This window comes from Engystomops pustulosus, chromosome 5 (assembly GCF_040894005.1).
Source record: "Engystomops pustulosus chromosome 5, aEngPut4.maternal, whole genome shotgun sequence".
Classification (NCBI taxonomy): domain Eukaryota; kingdom Metazoa; phylum Chordata; class Amphibia; order Anura; family Leptodactylidae; genus Engystomops; species Engystomops pustulosus.
Window position 1 is genome coordinate 34,135,482 of NC_092415.1, and position 15,829 is coordinate 34,151,310.

Consider the following 15,829-nt stretch of genomic DNA (forward strand, 5'->3'; position numbering starts at 1 on the left):
CCAGCGGCAAAACTTTGGCCTTTCTATACCTCCGCGCCGGCAAAGTGCAACTGCAAGGGCTGGCTGTAGCCCCTGTCATGACAGCTGTTGTTGAGCAATCAAACCCCCTCACCGTGGCAACTCTCCACCTGAGCGGCCAGCCGCCTTTCTCCATGGCCTAAAATCTGCTTTTGGGTGGAAGCTGTTTGGAAAGCACAACCAGCAGGCTCCAGCCACCTGGGATGGAGACAAAACAGGTGACATAGTTGCCAGCCATTGGCAGCTGCTTTTACCACCCACAGCTTCCCTGTACTGGGACGCGTGGCTTGCTAACAGGCTGGGCTGGGGCGGCTGGCGCCGCCGGCTGGCTGGATAACTGGCTGGCTGGATAACTGGCTGGCTGTGGAAATCGGACAGCCGCCTAGCGCCCATGGGGGCTTGGGGATTAAGCCCCCAGTTTACGCAACTTTTTGGCTTGAAAAACGGCGCAAAACAAAGGTGGCGTCACAGGTTTTTGACACTTTTTGCCAGCAAAAAGCCGCAAGGAGCATTTCATGCCAAACCCCCCGCACAGCACTGAGACACAAATGTCGCATTCGCTCGCCTCCTGCCAGGCCGCGCAAAGCAGGATTTAGCAATTGACCCTTTTCAAAGGCAACGCTTGCCTCACTGTGTTTGTCACTCTGCAAGGCGGCTAAAACAGCCACAAAGTTTTCTGCAAATCTACCCCTTTTCCCCCGAAAAGCTGACAAATACAAGGGAAAAAAAGACAAAAGACAAAACTAAATGACCCCCTTAAAACAGTGCCAAAGATGCCTGTCTGATAATAAAAAGAATCCTTCTTTATTTATATAGCGCCTACACATTACGCAGCGCTGCACAAAGCTAGATGACAAATGCCCCCCCTTGCCTCCAGCCCTATGGGAGACGCTGGGGGTTGAAATTTGGGGCAGAAGTAAGAGGAATAAACAAGAACGCTGGTGGGCGCCTTGCTCTTGAGGTATCCCCGCAGTTGAAAAGTGACAGGGGGGGGGCCAAGGCGACTGCTAGGGCTTTGCAAGGGTTAAAGAGTGCAAGAGAGAAAGCAAGTGAAAAGAAGCAAGCGTGCAAAGTAAATGTAAAATAGGCATAGAGGACAGTGACCCCTGCTGGTTGAAGGGAGGAAAAGCAAAAGCCTACAGCACCTGGTATTCCCAGGCGGTCTCCCATCCAACCAAGTACTAACCAGGCCCGACCCTGCTTAGCTTCCGAGATCAGACGAGATCGGGCGTGTTCAGGGTGGTGTGGCCGTAGGCAGAGACAGGCCTCTCACTTGCTGCTCTTGTACTGCAGCCTGACGCCTGCTGCTTCTTCCACTGGGCTCAAGCTTGGCCCTTTTTTTTTTTCTTTTTTCTTCTTCTTCTTCTTCTCTTCTTTTACATGGCCTGGCTCTGTGCAGCACAGCAAAGCCACCCAGCACAGCCTACTTGCTTGCCTCACAGCCCCCTCTAGCTTCATGGCACCGTGGCCACAGCCTGCTACTGCTCAAGCCCGCCTTTTTGCAACATTCTACCAGCAGCCCCCACATCCCTTTTGGCCACAGCTGGCTAGCTGGCTGGCTGGCTGGCTAGCCCGCAGGCCGTCGGCAGCTCAGCCCCTCCAGCGGGCTAGTTACACCCGCTTCTTTGGCACACTTCACTTCTGCTGGCCCTCCCCACTAGCCCCTGCTCAAGGCCTGAGCCTTTCAGCTGCGGCCTCATATTAACTCTCACCTTTCCAGGTGGCAGGCTGCAGGGGGCCAACCAAGGCCTTGCAGCGGGAACACCCAGCTAGAGGCCGTGGTGACGGTGTGGGGGGTGGGTGGGCGTCTCAGAGGCCTTGGTGAGCCAGCCTCTTCCTGCTCGGGGATGCGTCAAGGCAACATATATTCGGGGACTGGCAGCTCCGCGCTGGAGGGGGGTGGACCTTGGAGGGAGGTAGAGGACAAAAAGTAATCAAACGGTCTACAGCACCCGCGCTTCCCAGGAGGTCTCCCATCCAAGTACTGTCCGAGCCCGACCCTGCTTTGCTTCCGAGATCGGACGAGATCGGGCGTATTCAGGGTGGTATGGCCGGTAGACGCTACCTCATGCTTCCCTGCCTCCCCAAAAAGGCGTCCATTCTGACAACGTGCTGCCCCAAAGCACCGGCCTAGCACGGCCCTGGGCCAAGCCGCTCCCGTGCCTCGGGTACACCAGGGACACACAACAGGATGGGGGGTGGGGGAAGGGCTCCTCCTCTTTGGCCAGCGGCAAAACTTTGGCCTTTCTATACCTCCGCGCCGGCAAAGTGCAACTGCAAGGGCTGGCTGTAGCCCCTGTCATGACAGCTGTTGTTGAGCAATCAAACCCCCTCACCGTGGCAACTCTCCACCTGAGCGGCCAGCCGCCTTTCTCCATGGCCTAAAATCTGCTTTTGGGTGGAAGCTGTTTGGAAAGCACAACCAGCAGGCTCCAGCCACCTGGGATGGAGACAAAACAGGTGACATAGTTGCCAGCCATTGGCAGCTGCTTTTACCACCCACAGCTTCCCTGTACTGGGACGCGTGGCTTGCTAACAGGCTGGGCTGGGGCGGCTGGCGCCGCCGGCTGGCTGGATAACTGGCTGGCTGGATAACTGGCTGGCTGTGGAAATCGGACAGCCGCCTAGCGCCCATGGGGGCTTGGGGATTAAGCCCCCAGTTTACGCAACTTTTTGGCTTGAAAAACGGCGCAAAACAAAGGTGGCGTCACAGGTTTTTGACACTTTTTGCCAGCAAAAAGCCGCAAGGAGCATTTCATGCCAAACCCCCCGCACAGCACTGAGACACAAATGTCGCATTCGCTCGCCTCCTGCCAGGCCGCGCAAAGCAGGATTTAGCAATTGACCCTTTTCAAAGGCAACGCTTGCCTCACTGTGTTTGTCACTCTGCAAGGCGGCTAAAACAGCCACAAAGTTTTCTGCAAATCTACCCCTTTTCCCCCGAAAAGCTGACAAATACAAGGGAAAAAAAGACAAAAGACAAAACTAAATGACCCCCTTAAAACAGTGCCAAAGATGCCTGTCTGATAATAAAAAGAATCCTTCTTTATTTATATAGCGCCTACACATTACGCAGCGCTGCACAAAGCTAGATGACAAATGCCCCCCCTTGCCTCCAGCCCTATGGGAGACGCTGGGGGTTGAAATTTGGGGCAGAAGTAAGAGGAATAAACAAGAACGCTGGTGGGCGCCTTGCTCTTGAGGTATCCCCGCAGTTGAAAAGTGACAGGGGGGGGCCAAGGCGACTGCTAGGGCTTTGCAAGGGTTAAAGAGTGCAAGAGAGAAAGCAAGTGAAAAGAAGCAAGCGTGCAAAGTAAATGTAAAATAGGCATAGAGGACAGTGACCCCTGCTGGTTGAAGGGAGGAAAAGCAAAAGCCTACAGCACCTGGTATTCCCAGGTGGTCTCCCATCCAAGTACTAACCAGGCCCGACCCTGCTTAGCTTCCGAGATCAGACGAGATCGGGCGTGTTCAGGGTGGTGTGGCCGTAGGCAGAGACAGGCCTCTCACTTGCTGCTCTTGTACTGCAGCCTGACGCCTACTGCTTCTTCCACTGGGCTCAAGCTTGGCCCTTTTTTTTTTTCTTTTTTCTTCTTCTTCTTCTTCTCTTCTTTTACATGGCCTGGCTCTGTGCAGCACAGCAAAGCCACCCAGCACAGCCTACTTGCTTGCCTCACAGCCCCCTCTAGCTTCATGGCACCGTGGCCACAGCCTGCTACTGCTCAAGCCCGCCTTTTTGCAACATTCTACCAGCAGCCCCCACATCCCTTTTGGCCACAGCTGGCTAGCTGGCTGGCTGGCTGGCTAGCCCGCAGGCCGTCGGCAGCTCAGCCCCTCCAGCGGGCTAGTTACACCCGCTTCTTTGGCACACTTCACTTCTGCTGGCCCTCCCCACTAGCCCCTGCTCAAGGCCTGAGCCTTTCAGCTGCGGCCTCATATTAACTCTCACCTTTCCAGGTGGCAGGCTGCAGGGGGCCAACCAAGGCCTTGCAGCGGGAACACCCAGCTAGAGGCCGTGGTGACGGTGTGGGGGGTGGGTGGGCGTCTCAGAGGCCTTGGTGGGCCAGCCTCTTCCTGCTCGGGGATGCGTCAAGGCAACATATATTCGGGGACTGGCAGCTCCGCGCTGGAGGGGGGTGGACCTTGGAGGGAGGTAGAGGACAAAAAGTAATCAAACGGTCTACAGCACCCGCGCTTCCCAGGAGGTCTCCCATCCAAGTACTGTCCGAGCCCGACCCTGCTTTGCTTCCGAGATCGGACGAGATCGGGCGTATTCAGGGTGGTATGGCCGGTAGACGCTACCTCATGCTTCCCTGCCTCCCCAAAAAGGCGGCCATTCTGACAACGTGCTGCCCCAAAGCACCGGCCTAGCACGGCCCTGGGCCAAGCCGCTCCCGTGCCTCGGGTACACCAGGGACACACAACAGGATGGGGGGTGGGGGAAGGGCTCCTCCTCTTTGGCCAGCGGCAAAACTTTGGCCTTTCTATACCTCCGCGCCGGCAAAGTGCAACTGCAAGGGCTGGCTGTAGCCCCTGTCATGACAGCTGTTGTTGAGCAATCAAACCCCCTCACCGTGGCAACTCTCCACCTGAGCGGCCAGCCGCCTTTCTCCATGGCCTAAAATCTGCTTTTGGGTGGAAGCTGTTTGGAAAGCACAACCAGCAGGCTCCAGCCACCTGGGATGGAGACAAAACAGGTGACATAGTTGCCAGCCATTGGCAGCTGCTTTTACCACCCACAGCTTCCCTGTACTGGGACGCGTGGCTTGCTAACAGGCTGGGCTGGGGCGGCTGGCGCCGCCGGCTGGCTGGATAACTGGCTGGCTGGATAACTGGCTGGCTGTGGAAATCGGACAGCCGCCTAGCGCCCATGGGGGCTTGGGGATTAAGCCCCCAGTTTACGCAACTTTTTGGCTTGAAAAACGGCGCAAAACAAAGGTGGCGTCACAGGTTTTTGACACTTTTTGCCAGCAAAAAGCCGCAAGGAGCATTTCATGCCAAACCCCCCGCACAGCACTGAGACACAAATGTCGCATTCGCTCGCCTCCTGCCAGGCCGCGCAAAGCAGGATTTAGCAATTGACCCTTTTCAAAGGCAACGCTTGCCTCACTGTGTTTGTCACTCTGCAAGGCGGCTAAAACAGCCACAAAGTTTTCTGCAAATCTACCCCTTTTCCCCCGAAAAGCTGACAAATACAAGGGAAAAAAAGACAAAAGACAAAACTAAATGACCCCCTTAAAACAGTGCCAAAGATGCCTGTCTGATAATAAAAAGAATCCTTCTTTATTTATATAGCGCCTACACATTACGCAGCGCTGCACAAAGCTAGATGACAAATGCCCCCCCTTGCCTCCAGCCCTATGGGAGACGCTGGGGGTTGAAATTTGGGGCAGAAGTAAGAGGAATAAACAAGAACGCTGGTGGGCGCCTTGCTCTTGAGGTATCCCCGCAGTTGAAAAGTGACAGGGGGGGGGCCAAGGCGACTGCTAGGGCTTTGCAAGGGTTAAAGAGTGCAAGAGAGAAAGCAAGTGAAAAGAAGCAAGCGTGCAAAGTAAATGTAAAATAGGCATAGAGGACAGTGACCCCTGCTGGTTGAAGGGAGGAAAAGCAAAAGCCTACAGCACCTGGTATTCCCAGGCGGTCTCCCATCCAACCAAGTACTAACCAGGCCCGACCCTGCTTAGCTTCCGAGATCAGACGAGATCGGGCGTGTTCAGGGTGGTGTGGCCGTAGGCAGAGACAGGCCTCTCACTTGCTGCTCTTGTACTGCAGCCTGACGCCTGCTGCTTCTTCCACTGGGCTCAAGCTTGGCCCTTTTTTTTTTTCTTTTTTCTTCTTCTTCTTCTTCTCTTCTTTTACATGGCCTGGCTCTGTGCAGCACAGCAAAGCCACCCAGCACAGCCTACTTGCTTGCCTCACAGCCCCCTCTAGCTTCATGGCACCGTGGCCACAGCCTGCTACTGCTCAAGCCCGCCTTTTTGCAACATTCTACCAGCAGCCCCCACATCCCTTTTGGCCACAGCTGGCTAGCTGGCTGGCTGGCTGGCTAGCCTGCAGGCCGTCGGCAGCTCAGCCCCTCCAGCGGGCTAGTTACACCCGCTTCTTTGGCACACTTCACTTCTGCTGGCCCTCCCCACTAGCCCCTGCTCAAGGCCTGAGCCTTTCAGCTGCGGCCTCATATTAACTCTCACCTTTCCAGGTGGCAGGCTGCAGGGGGCCAACCAAGGCCTTGCAGCGGGAACACCCAGCTAGAGGCCGTGGTGACGGTGTGGGGGGTGGGTGGGCGTCTCAGAGGCCTTGGTGAGCCAGCCTCTTCCTGCTCGGGGATGCGTCAAGGCAACATATATTCGGGGACTGGCAGCTCCGCGCTGGAGGGGGGTGGACCTTGGAGGGAGGTAGAGGACAAAAAGTAATCAAACGGTCTACAGCACCCGCGCTTCCCAGGAGGTCTCCCATCCAAGTACTGTCCGAGCCCGACCCTGCTTTGCTTCCGAGATCGGACGAGATCGGGCGTATTCAGGGTGGTATGGCCGGTAGACGCTACCTCATGCTTCCCTGCCTCCCCAAAAAGGCGGCCATTCTGACAACGTGCTGCCCCAAAGCACCGGCCTAGCACGGCCCTGGGCCAAGCCGCTCCCGTGCCTCGGGTACACCAGGGACACACAACAGGATGGGGGGTGGGGGAAGGGCTCCTCCTCTTTGGCCAGCGGCAAAACTTTGGCCTTTCTATACCTCCGCGCCGGCAAAGTGCAACTGCAAGGGCTGGCTGTAGCCCCTGTCATGACAGCTGTTGTTGAGCAATCAAACCCCCTCACCGTGGCAACTCTCCACCTGAGCGGCCAGCCGCCTTTCTCCATGGCCTAAAATCTGCTTTTGGGTGGAAGCTGTTTGGAAAGCACAACCAGCAGGCTCCAGCCACCTGGGATGGAGACAAAACAGGTGACATAGTTGCCAGCCATTGGCAGCTGCTTTTACCACCCACAGCTTCCCTGTACTGGGACGCGTGGCTTGCTAACAGGCTGGGCTGGGGCGGCTGGCGCCGCCGGCTGGCTGGATAACTGGCTGGCTGTGGAAATCGGACAGCCGCCTAGCGCCCATGGGGGCTTGGGGATTAAGCCCCCAGTTTACGCAACTTTTTGGCTTGAAAAACGGCGCAAAACAAAGGTGGCGTCACAGGTTTTTGACACTTTTTGCCAGCAAAAAGCCGCAAGGAGCATTTCATGCCAAACCCCCCGCACAGCACTGAGACACAAATGTCGCATTCGCTCGCCTCCTGCCAGGCCGCGCAAAGCAGGATTTAGCAATTGACCCTTTTCAAAGGCAACGCTTGCCTCACTGTGTTTGTCACTCTGCAAGGCGGCTAAAACAGCCACAAAGTTTTCTGCAAATCTACCCCTTTTCCCCCGAAAAGCTGACAAATACAAGGGAAAAAAAGACAAAAGACAAAACTAAATGACCCCCTTAAAACAGTGCCAAAGATGCCTGTCTGATAATAAAAAGAATCCTTCTTTATTTATATAGCGCCTACACATTACGCAGCGCTGCACAAAGCTAGATGACAAATGCCCCCCCTTGCCTCCAGCCCTATGGGAGACGCTGGGGGTTGAAATTTGGGGCAGAAGTAAGAGGAATAAACAAGAACGCTGGTGGGCGCCTTGCTCTTGAGGTATCCCCGCAGTTGAAAAGTGACAGGGGGGGGCCAAGGCGACTGCTAGGGCTTTGCAAGGGTTAAAGAGTGCAAGAGAGAAAGCAAGTGAAAAGAAGCAAGCGTGCAAAGTAAATGTAAAATAGGCATAGAGGACAGTGACCCCTGCTGGTTGAAGGGAGGAAAAGCAAAAGCCTACAGCACCTGGTATTCCCAGGCAGTCTCCCATCCAAGTACTAACCAGGCCCGACCCTGCTTAGCTTCCGAGATCAGACGAGATCGGGCGTGTTCAGGGTGGTGTGGCCGTAGGCAGAGACAGGCCTCTCACTTGCTGCTCTTGTACTGCAGCCTGACGCCTGCTGCTTCTTCCACTGGGCTCAAGCTTGGCCCTTTTTTTTTTTCTTTTTTCTTCTTCTTCTTCTTCTCTTCTTTTACATGGCCTGGCTCTGTGCAGCACAGCAAAGCCACCCAGCACAGCCTACTTGCTTGCCTCACAGCCCCCTCTAGCTTCATGGCACCGTGGCCACAGCCTGCTACTGCTCAAGCCCGCCTTTTTGCAACATTCTACCAGCAGCCCCCACATCCCTTTTGGCCACAGCTGGCTGGCTAGCTGGCTGGCTGGCTGGCTGGCTGGCTAGCCCGCAGGCCGTCGGCAGCTCAGCCCCTCCAGCGGGCTAGTTACACCCGCTTCTTTGGCACACTTCACTTCTGCTGGCCCTCCCCCCTAGCCCCTGCTCAAGGCCTGAGCCTTTCAGCTGTGGCCTCATATTAACTCTCACCTTTCCAGGTGGCAGGCTGCAGGGGGCCAACCAAGGCCTTGCAGCGGGAACACCCAGCTAGAGGCCGTGGTGACGGTGTGGGGGGTGGGTGGGCGTCTCAGAGGCCTTGGTGGGCCAGCCTCTTCCTGCTCGGGGATGCGTCAAGGCAACATATATTCGGGGACTGGCAGCTCCGCGCTGGAGGGGGGTGGACCTTGGAGGGAGGTAGAGGACAAAAAGTAATCAAACGGTCTACAGCACCCGCGCTTCCCAGGAGGTCTCCCATCCAAGTACTGTCCGAGCCCGACCCTGCTTTGCTTCCGAGATCGGACGAGATCGGGCGTATTCAGGGTGGTATGGCCGGTAGACGCTACCTCATGCTTCCCTGCCTCCCCAAAAAGGCGTCCATTCTGACAACGTGCTGCCCCAAAGCACCGGCCTAGCACGGCCCTGGGCCAAGCCGCTCCCGTGCCTCGGGTACACCAGGGACACACAACAGGATGGGGGGTGGGGGAAGGGCTCCTCCTCTTTGGCCAGCGGCAAAACTTTGGCCTTTCTATACCTCCGCGCCGGCAAAGTGCAACTGCAAGGGCTGGCTGTAGCCCCTGTCATGACAGCTGTTGTTGAGCAATCAAACCCCCTCACCGTGGCAACTCTCCACCTGAGCGGCCAGCCGCCTTTCTCCATGGCCTAAAAACTGCTTTTGGGGGGAAGCTGTTTGGAAAGCACAACCAGCAGGCTCCAGCCACCTGGGATGGAGACAAAACAGGTGACATAGTTGCCAGCCATTGGCAGCTGCTTTTACCACCCACAGCTTCCCTGTACTGGGACGCGTGGCTTGCTAACAGGCTGGGCTGGGGCGGCTGGCGCCGCCGGCTGGCTGGATAACTGGCTGGCTGTGGAAATCGGACAGCCGCCTAGCGCCCATGGGGGCTTGGGGATTAAGCCCCCAGTTTACGCAACTTTTTGGCTTGAAAAACGGCGCAAAACAAAGGTGGCGTCACAGGTTTTTGACACTTTTTGCCAGCAAAAAGCCGCAAGGAGCATTTCATGCCAAACCCCCCGCACAGCACTGAGACACAAATGTCGCATTCGCTCGCCTCCTGCCAGGCCGCGCAAAGCAGGATTTAGCAATTGACCCTTTTCAAAGGCAACGCTTGCCTCACTGTGTTTGTCACTCTGCAAGGCGGCTAAAACAGCCACAAAGTTTTCTGCAAATCTACCCCTTTTCCCCCGAAAAGCTGACAAATACAAGGGAAAAAAAGACAAAAGACAAAACTAAATGACCCCCTTAAAACAGTGCCAAAGATGCCTGTCTGATAATAAAAAGAATCCTTCTTTATTTATATAGCGCCTACACATTACGCAGCGCTGCACAAAGCTAGATGACAAATGCCCCCCCTTGCCTCCAGCCCTATGGGAGACGCTGGGGGTTGAAATTTGGGGCAGAAGTAAGAGGAATAAACAAGAACGCTGGTGGGCGCCTTGCTCTTGAGGTATCCCCGCAGTTGAAAAGTGACAGGGGGGGGCCAAGGCGACTGCTAGGGCTTTGCAAGGGTTAAAGAGTGCAAGAGAGAAAGCAAGTGAAAAGAAGCAAGCGTGCAAAGTAAATGTAAAATAGGCATAGAGGACAGTGACCCCTGCTGGTTGAAGGGAGGAAAAGCAAAAGCCTACAGCACCTGGTATTCCCAGGCGGTCTCCCATCCAAGTACTAACCAGGCCCGACCCTGCTTAGCTTCCGAGATCAGACGAGATCGGACGTGTTCAGGGTGGTGTGGCCGTAGGCAGAGACAGGCCTCTCACTTGCTGCTCTTGTACTGCAGCCTGACGCCTACTGCTTCTTCCACTGGGCTCAAGCTTGGCCCTTTTTTTTTTTCTTTTTTCTTCTTCTTCTTCTTCTCTTCTTTTACATGGCCTGGCTCTGTGCAGCACAGCAAAGCCACCCAGCACAGCCTACTTGCTTGCCTCACAGCCCCCTCTAGCTTCATGGCACCGTGGCCACAGCCTGCTACTGCTCAAGCCCGCCTTTTTGCAACATTCTACCAGCAGCCCCCACATCCCTTTTGGCCACAGCTGGCTAGCTGGCTGGCTGGCTGGCTGGCTGGCTAGCCCGCAGGCCGTCGGCAGCTCAGCCCCTCCAGCGGGCTAGTTACACCCGCTTCTTTGGCACACTTCACTTCTGCTGGCCCTCCCCACTAGCCCCTGCTCAAGGCCTGAGCCTTTCAGCTGCGGCCTCATATTAACTCTCACCTTTCCAGGTGGCAGGCTGCAGGGGGCCAACCAAGGCCTTGCAGCGGGAACACCCAGCTAGAGGCCGTGGTGACGGTGTGGGGGGTGGGTGGGCGTCTCAGAGGCCTTGGTGGGCCAGCCTCTTCCTGCTCGGGGATGCGTCAAGGCAACATATATTCGGGGACTGGCAGCTCCGCGCTGGAGGGGGGTGGACCTTGGAGGGAGGTAGAGGACAAAAAGTAATCAAACGGTCTACAGCACCCGCGCTTCCCAGGAGGTCTCCCTTCCAAGTACTGTCCGGGCCCGACCCTGCTTTGCTTCCGAGATCGGACGAGATCGGGCGTATTCAGGGTGGTATGGCCGGTAGACGCTACCTCATGCTTCCCTGCCTCCCCAAAAAGGCGTCCATTCTGACAACGTGCTGCCCCAAAGCACCGGCCTAGCACGGCCCTGGGCCAAGCCGCTCCCGTGCCTCGGGTACACCAGGGACACACAACAGGATGGGGGGTGGGGGAAGGGCTCCTCCTCTTTGGCCAGCGGCAAAACTTTGGCCTTTCTATACCTCCGCGCCGGCAAAGTGCAACTGCAAGGGCTGGCTGTAGCCCCTGTCATGACAGCTGTTGTTGAGCAATCAAACCCCCTCACCGTGGCAACTCTCCACCTGAGCGGCCAGCCGCCTTTCTCCATGGCCTAAAATCTGCTTTTGGGTGGAAGCTGTTTGGAAAGCACAACCAGCAGGCTCCAGCCACCTGGGATGGAGACAAAACAGGTGACATAGTTGCCAGCCATTGGCAGCTGCTTTTACCACCCACAGCTTCCCTGTACTGGGACGCGTGGCTTGCTAACAGGCTGGGCTGGGGCGGCTGGCGCCGCCGGCTGGCTGGATAACTGGCTGGCTGTGGAAATCGGACAGCCGCCTAGCGCCCATGGGGGCTTGGGGATTAAGCCCCCAGTTTACGCAACTTTTTGGCTTGAAAAACGGCGCAAAACAAAGGTGGCGTCACAGGTTTTTGACACTTTTTGCCAGCAAAAAGCCGCAAGGAGCATTTCATGCCAAACCCCCCGCACAGCACTGAGACACAAATGTCGCATTCGCTCGCCTCCTGCCAGGCCGCGCAAAGCAGGATTTAGCAATTGACCCTTTTCAAAGGCAACGCTTGCCTCACTGTGTTTGTCACTCTGCAAGGCGGCTAAAACAGCCACAAAGTTTTCTGCAAATCTACCCCTTTTCCCCCGAAAAGCTGACAAATACAAGGGAAAAAAAGACAAAAGACAAAACTAAATGACCCCCTTAAAACAGTGCCAAAGATGCCTGTCTGATAATAAAAAGAATCCTTCTTTATTTATATAGCGCCTACACATTACGCAGCGCTGCACAAAGCTAGATGACAAATGCCCCCCCTTGCCTCCAGCCCTATGGGAGACGCTGGGGGTTGAAATTTGGGGCAGAAGTAAGAGGAATAAACAAGAACGCTGGTGGGCGCCTTGCTCTTGAGGTATCCCCGCAGTTGAAAAGTGACAGGGGGGGGCCAAGGCGACTGCTAGGGCTTTGCAAGGGTTAAAGAGTGCAAGAGAGAAAGCAAGTGAAAAGAAGCAAGCGTGCAAAGTAAATGTAAAATAGGCATAGAGGACAGTGACCCCTGCTGGTTGAAGGGAGGAAAAGCAAAAGCCTACAGCACCTGGTATTCCCAGGCGGTCTCCCATCCAAGTACTAACCAGGCCCGACCCTGCTTAGCTTCCGAGATCAGACGAGATCGGGCGTGTTCAGGGTGGTGTGGCCGTAGGCAGAGACAGGCCTCTCACTTGCTGCTCTTGTACTGCAGCCTGACGCCTGCTGCTTCTTCCACTGGGCTCAAGCTTGGCCCTTTTTTTTTTTCTTTTTTCTTCTTCTTCTTCTTCTCTTCTTTTACATGGCCTGGCTCTGTGCAGCACAGCAAAGCCACCCAGCACAGCCTACTTGCTTGCCTCACAGCCCCCTCTAGCTTCATGGCACCGTGGCCACAGCCTGCTACTGCTCAAGCCCGCCTTTTTGCAACATTCTACCAGCAGCCCCCACATCCCTTTTGGCCACAGCTGGCTAGCTGGCTGGCTGGCTGGCTGGCTAGCCCGCAGGCCGTCGGCAGCTCAGCCCCTCCAGCGGGCTAGTTACACCCGCTTCTTTGGCACACTTCACTTCTGCTGGCCCTCCCCACTAGCCCCTGCTCAAGGCCTGAGCCTTTCAGCTGCGGCCTCATATTAACTCTCACCTTTCCAGGTGGCAGGCTGCAGGGGGCCAACCAAGGCCTTGCAGCGGGAACACCCAGCTAGAGGCCGTGGTGACGGTGTGGGGGGTGGGTGGGCGTCTCAGAGGCCTTGGTGGGCCAGCCTCTTCCTGCTCGGGGATGCGTCAAGGCAACATATATTCGGGGACTGGCAGCTCCGCGCTGGAGGGGGGTGGACCTTGGAGGGAGGTAGAGGACAAAAAGTAATCAAACGGTCTACAGCACCCGCGCTTCCCAGGAGGTCTCCCATCCAAGTACTGTCCGAGCCCGACCCTGCTTTGCTTCCGAGATCGGACGAGATCGGGCGTATTCAGGGTGGTATGGCCGGTAGACGCTACCTCATGCTTCCCTGCCTCCCCAAAAAGGCGTCCATTCTGACAACGTGCTGCCCCAAAGCACCGGCCTAGCACGGCCCTGGGCCAAGCCGCTCCCGTGCCTCGGGTACACCAGGGACACACAACAGGATGGGGGGTGGGGGAAGGGCTCCTCCTCTTTGGCCAGCGGCAAAACTTTGGCCTTTCTATACCTCCGCGCCGGCAAAGTGCAACTGCAAGGGCTGGCTGTAGCCCCTGTCATGACAGCTGTTGTTGAGCAATCAAACCCCCTCACCGTGGCAACTCTCCACCTGAGCGGCCAGCCGCCTTTCTCCATGGCCTAAAATCTGCTTTTGGGTGGAAGCTGTTTGGAAAGCACAACCAGCAGGCTCCAGCCACCTGGGATGGAGACAAAACAGGTGACATAGTTGCCAGCCATTGGCAGCTGCTTTTACCACCCACAGCTTCCCTGTACTGGGACGCGTGGCTTGCTAACAGGCTGGGCTGGGGCGGCTGGCGCCGCCGGCTGGCTGGATAACTGGCTGGCTGTGGAAATCGGACAGCCGCCTAGCGCCCATGGGGGCTTGGGGATTAAGCCCCCAGTTTACGCAACTTTTTGGCTTGAAAAACGGCGCAAAACAAAGGTGGCGTCACAGGTTTTTGACACTTTTTGCCAGCAAAAAGCCGCAAGGAGCATTTCATGCCAAACCCCCCGCACAGCACTGAGACACAAATGTCGCATTCGCTCGCCTCCTGCCAGGCCGCGCAAAGCAGGATTTAGCAATTGACCCTTTTCAAAGGCAACGCTTGCCTCACTGTGTTTGTCACTCTGCAAGGCGGCTAAAACAGCCACAAAGTTTTCTGCAAATCTACCCCTTTTCCCCCGAAAAGCTGACAAATACAAGGGAAAAAAAGACAAAAGACAAAACTAAATGACCCCCTTAAAACAGTGCCAAAGATGCCTGTCTGATAATAAAAAGAATCCTTCTTTATTTATATAGCGCCTACACATTACGCAGCGCTGCACAAAGCTAGATGACAAATGCCCCCCCTTGCCTCCAGCCCTATGGGAGACGCTGGGGGTTGAAATTTGGGGCAGAAGTAAGAGGAATAAACAAGAACGCTGGTGGGCGCCTTGCTCTTGAGTTATCCCCGCAGTTGAAAAGTGACAGGGGGGGGCCAAGGCGACTGCTAGGGCTTTGCAAGGGTTAAAGAGTGCAAGAGAGAAAGCAAGTGAAAAGAAGCAAGCGTGCAAAGTAAATGTAAAATAGGCATAGAGGACAGTGACCCCTGCTGGTTGAAGGGAGGAAAAGCAAAAGCCTACAGCACCTGGTATTCCCAGGCGGTCTCCCATCCAAGTACTAACCAGGCCCGACCCTGCTTAGCTTCCGAGATCAGACGAGATCGGGCGTGTTCAGGGTGGTGTGGCCGTAGGCAGAGACAGGCCTCTCACTTGCTGCTCTTGTACTGCAGCCTGACGCCTGCTGCTTCTTCCACTGGGCTCAAGCTTGGCCCTTTTTTTTTTTCTTTTTTCTTCTTCTTCTTCTTCTCTTCTTTTACATGGCCTGGCTCTGTGCAGCACAGCAAAGCCACCCAGCACAGCCTACTTGCTTGCCTCACAGCCCCCTCTAGCTTCATGGCACCGTGGCCACAGCCTGCTACTGCTCAAGCCCGCCTTTTTGCAACATTCTACCAGCAGCCCCCACATCCCTTTTGGCCACAGCTGGCTAGCTGGCTGGCTGGCTGGCTGGCTGGCTAGCCCGCAGGCCGTCGGCAGCTCAGCCCCTCCAGCGGGCTAGTTACACCCGCTTCTTTGGCACACTTCACTTCTGCTGGCCCTCCCCACTAGCCCCTGCTCAAGGCCTGAGCCTTTCAGCTGCGGCCTCATATTAACTCTCACCTTTCCAGGTGGCAGGCTGCAGGGGGCCAACCAAGGCCTTGCAGCGGGAACACCCAGCTAGAGGCCGTGGTGACGGTGTGGGGGGTGGGTGGGCGTCTCAGAGGCCTTGGTGGGCCAGCCTCTTCCTGCTCGGGGATGCGTCAAGGCAACATATATTCGGGGACTGGCAGCTCCGCGCTGGAGGGGGGTGGACCTTGGAGGGAGGTAGAGGACAAAAAGTAATCAAACGGTCTACAGCACCCGCGCTTCCCAGGAGGTCTCCCATCCAAGTACTGTCCGAGCCCGACCCTGCTTTGCTTCCGCGATCGGACGAGATCGGGCGTATTCAGGGTGGTATGGCCGGTAGACGCTACCTCATGCTTCCCTGCCTCCCCAAAAAGGCGGCCATTCTGACAACGTGCTGCCCCAAAGCACCGGCCTAGCACGGCCCTGGGCCAAGCCGCTCCCGTGCCTCGGGTACACCAGGGACACACAACAGGATGGGGGGTGGGGGAAGGGCTCCTCCTCTTTGGCCAGCGGCAAAACTTTGGCCTTTCTATACCTCCGCGCCGGCAAAGTGCAACTGCAAGGGCTGGCTGTAGCCCCTGTCATGACAGCTGTTGTTGAGCAATCAAACCCCCTCACCGTGGCAACTCTCCACCTGAGCGGCCAGCCGCCTTTCTCCATGGCCTAAAATCTGCTTTTGGGTGGAAGCTGTTTGGAAA

At 56.3% G+C, this 15,829-nt stretch overlaps 13 non-coding genes and 1 pseudogene across 13 annotated transcripts; all 14 read right to left on the minus strand.

The window, feature by feature from the left end:
* Positions 1-1,151: 1,151 nt before the first annotated feature.
* LOC140134362 (5S ribosomal RNA) lies at positions 1,152-1,274 on the minus strand. The gene has a single exon (XR_011856224.1). It is a non-coding gene; the product is annotated as a 5S ribosomal RNA (ribosomal RNA).
* Positions 1,275-1,958: 684 nt separating this feature from the next.
* LOC140134410 (5S ribosomal RNA) lies at positions 1,959-2,078 on the minus strand. Its single transcript, XR_011856270.1, has one exon. It is a non-coding gene; the product is annotated as a 5S ribosomal RNA (ribosomal RNA).
* A 1,314-nt stretch (positions 2,079-3,392) lies between these two features.
* Positions 3,393-3,511, minus strand: LOC140134504 (5S ribosomal RNA). The gene has a single exon (XR_011856330.1). It is a non-coding gene; the product is annotated as a 5S ribosomal RNA (ribosomal RNA).
* Positions 3,512-4,195: 684 nt separating this feature from the next.
* Positions 4,196-4,315, minus strand: LOC140134411 (5S ribosomal RNA). Its single transcript, XR_011856271.1, has one exon. It is a non-coding gene; the product is annotated as a 5S ribosomal RNA (ribosomal RNA).
* A 1,315-nt stretch (positions 4,316-5,630) lies between these two features.
* Positions 5,631-5,753, minus strand: LOC140134363 (5S ribosomal RNA). The gene has a single exon (XR_011856225.1). It is a non-coding gene; the product is annotated as a 5S ribosomal RNA (ribosomal RNA).
* A 684-nt stretch (positions 5,754-6,437) lies between these two features.
* Positions 6,438-6,557, minus strand: LOC140134412 (5S ribosomal RNA). The gene has a single exon (XR_011856272.1). It is a non-coding gene; the product is annotated as a 5S ribosomal RNA (ribosomal RNA).
* Positions 6,558-7,855: 1,298 nt separating this feature from the next.
* On the minus strand, positions 7,856-7,974 carry LOC140134352 (5S ribosomal RNA). The gene has a single exon (XR_011856214.1). It is a non-coding gene; the product is annotated as a 5S ribosomal RNA (ribosomal RNA).
* A 696-nt stretch (positions 7,975-8,670) lies between these two features.
* LOC140134413 (5S ribosomal RNA) lies at positions 8,671-8,790 on the minus strand. The gene has a single exon (XR_011856273.1). It is a non-coding gene; the product is annotated as a 5S ribosomal RNA (ribosomal RNA).
* A 1,298-nt stretch (positions 8,791-10,088) lies between these two features.
* Positions 10,089-10,207, minus strand: LOC140134353 (5S ribosomal RNA). The gene has a single exon (XR_011856215.1). It is a non-coding gene; the product is annotated as a 5S ribosomal RNA (ribosomal RNA).
* Positions 10,208-10,899: 692 nt separating this feature from the next.
* Positions 10,900-11,019, minus strand: LOC140134430 (5S ribosomal RNA). Its single transcript, XR_011856290.1, has one exon. It is a non-coding gene; the product is annotated as a 5S ribosomal RNA (ribosomal RNA).
* Positions 11,020-12,317: 1,298 nt separating this feature from the next.
* Positions 12,318-12,436, minus strand: LOC140134512 (5S ribosomal RNA). The gene has a single exon (XR_011856337.1). It is a non-coding gene; the product is annotated as a 5S ribosomal RNA (ribosomal RNA).
* A 688-nt stretch (positions 12,437-13,124) lies between these two features.
* LOC140134414 (5S ribosomal RNA) lies at positions 13,125-13,244 on the minus strand. The gene has a single exon (XR_011856274.1). It is a non-coding gene; the product is annotated as a 5S ribosomal RNA (ribosomal RNA).
* A 1,298-nt stretch (positions 13,245-14,542) lies between these two features.
* LOC140134513 (5S ribosomal RNA) lies at positions 14,543-14,661 on the minus strand. Its single transcript, XR_011856338.1, has one exon. It is a non-coding gene; the product is annotated as a 5S ribosomal RNA (ribosomal RNA).
* A 692-nt stretch (positions 14,662-15,353) lies between these two features.
* On the minus strand, positions 15,354-15,473 carry LOC140134443 (5S ribosomal RNA; annotated as a pseudogene).
* Between the last annotated feature and the right edge of the window lie 356 nt (positions 15,474-15,829).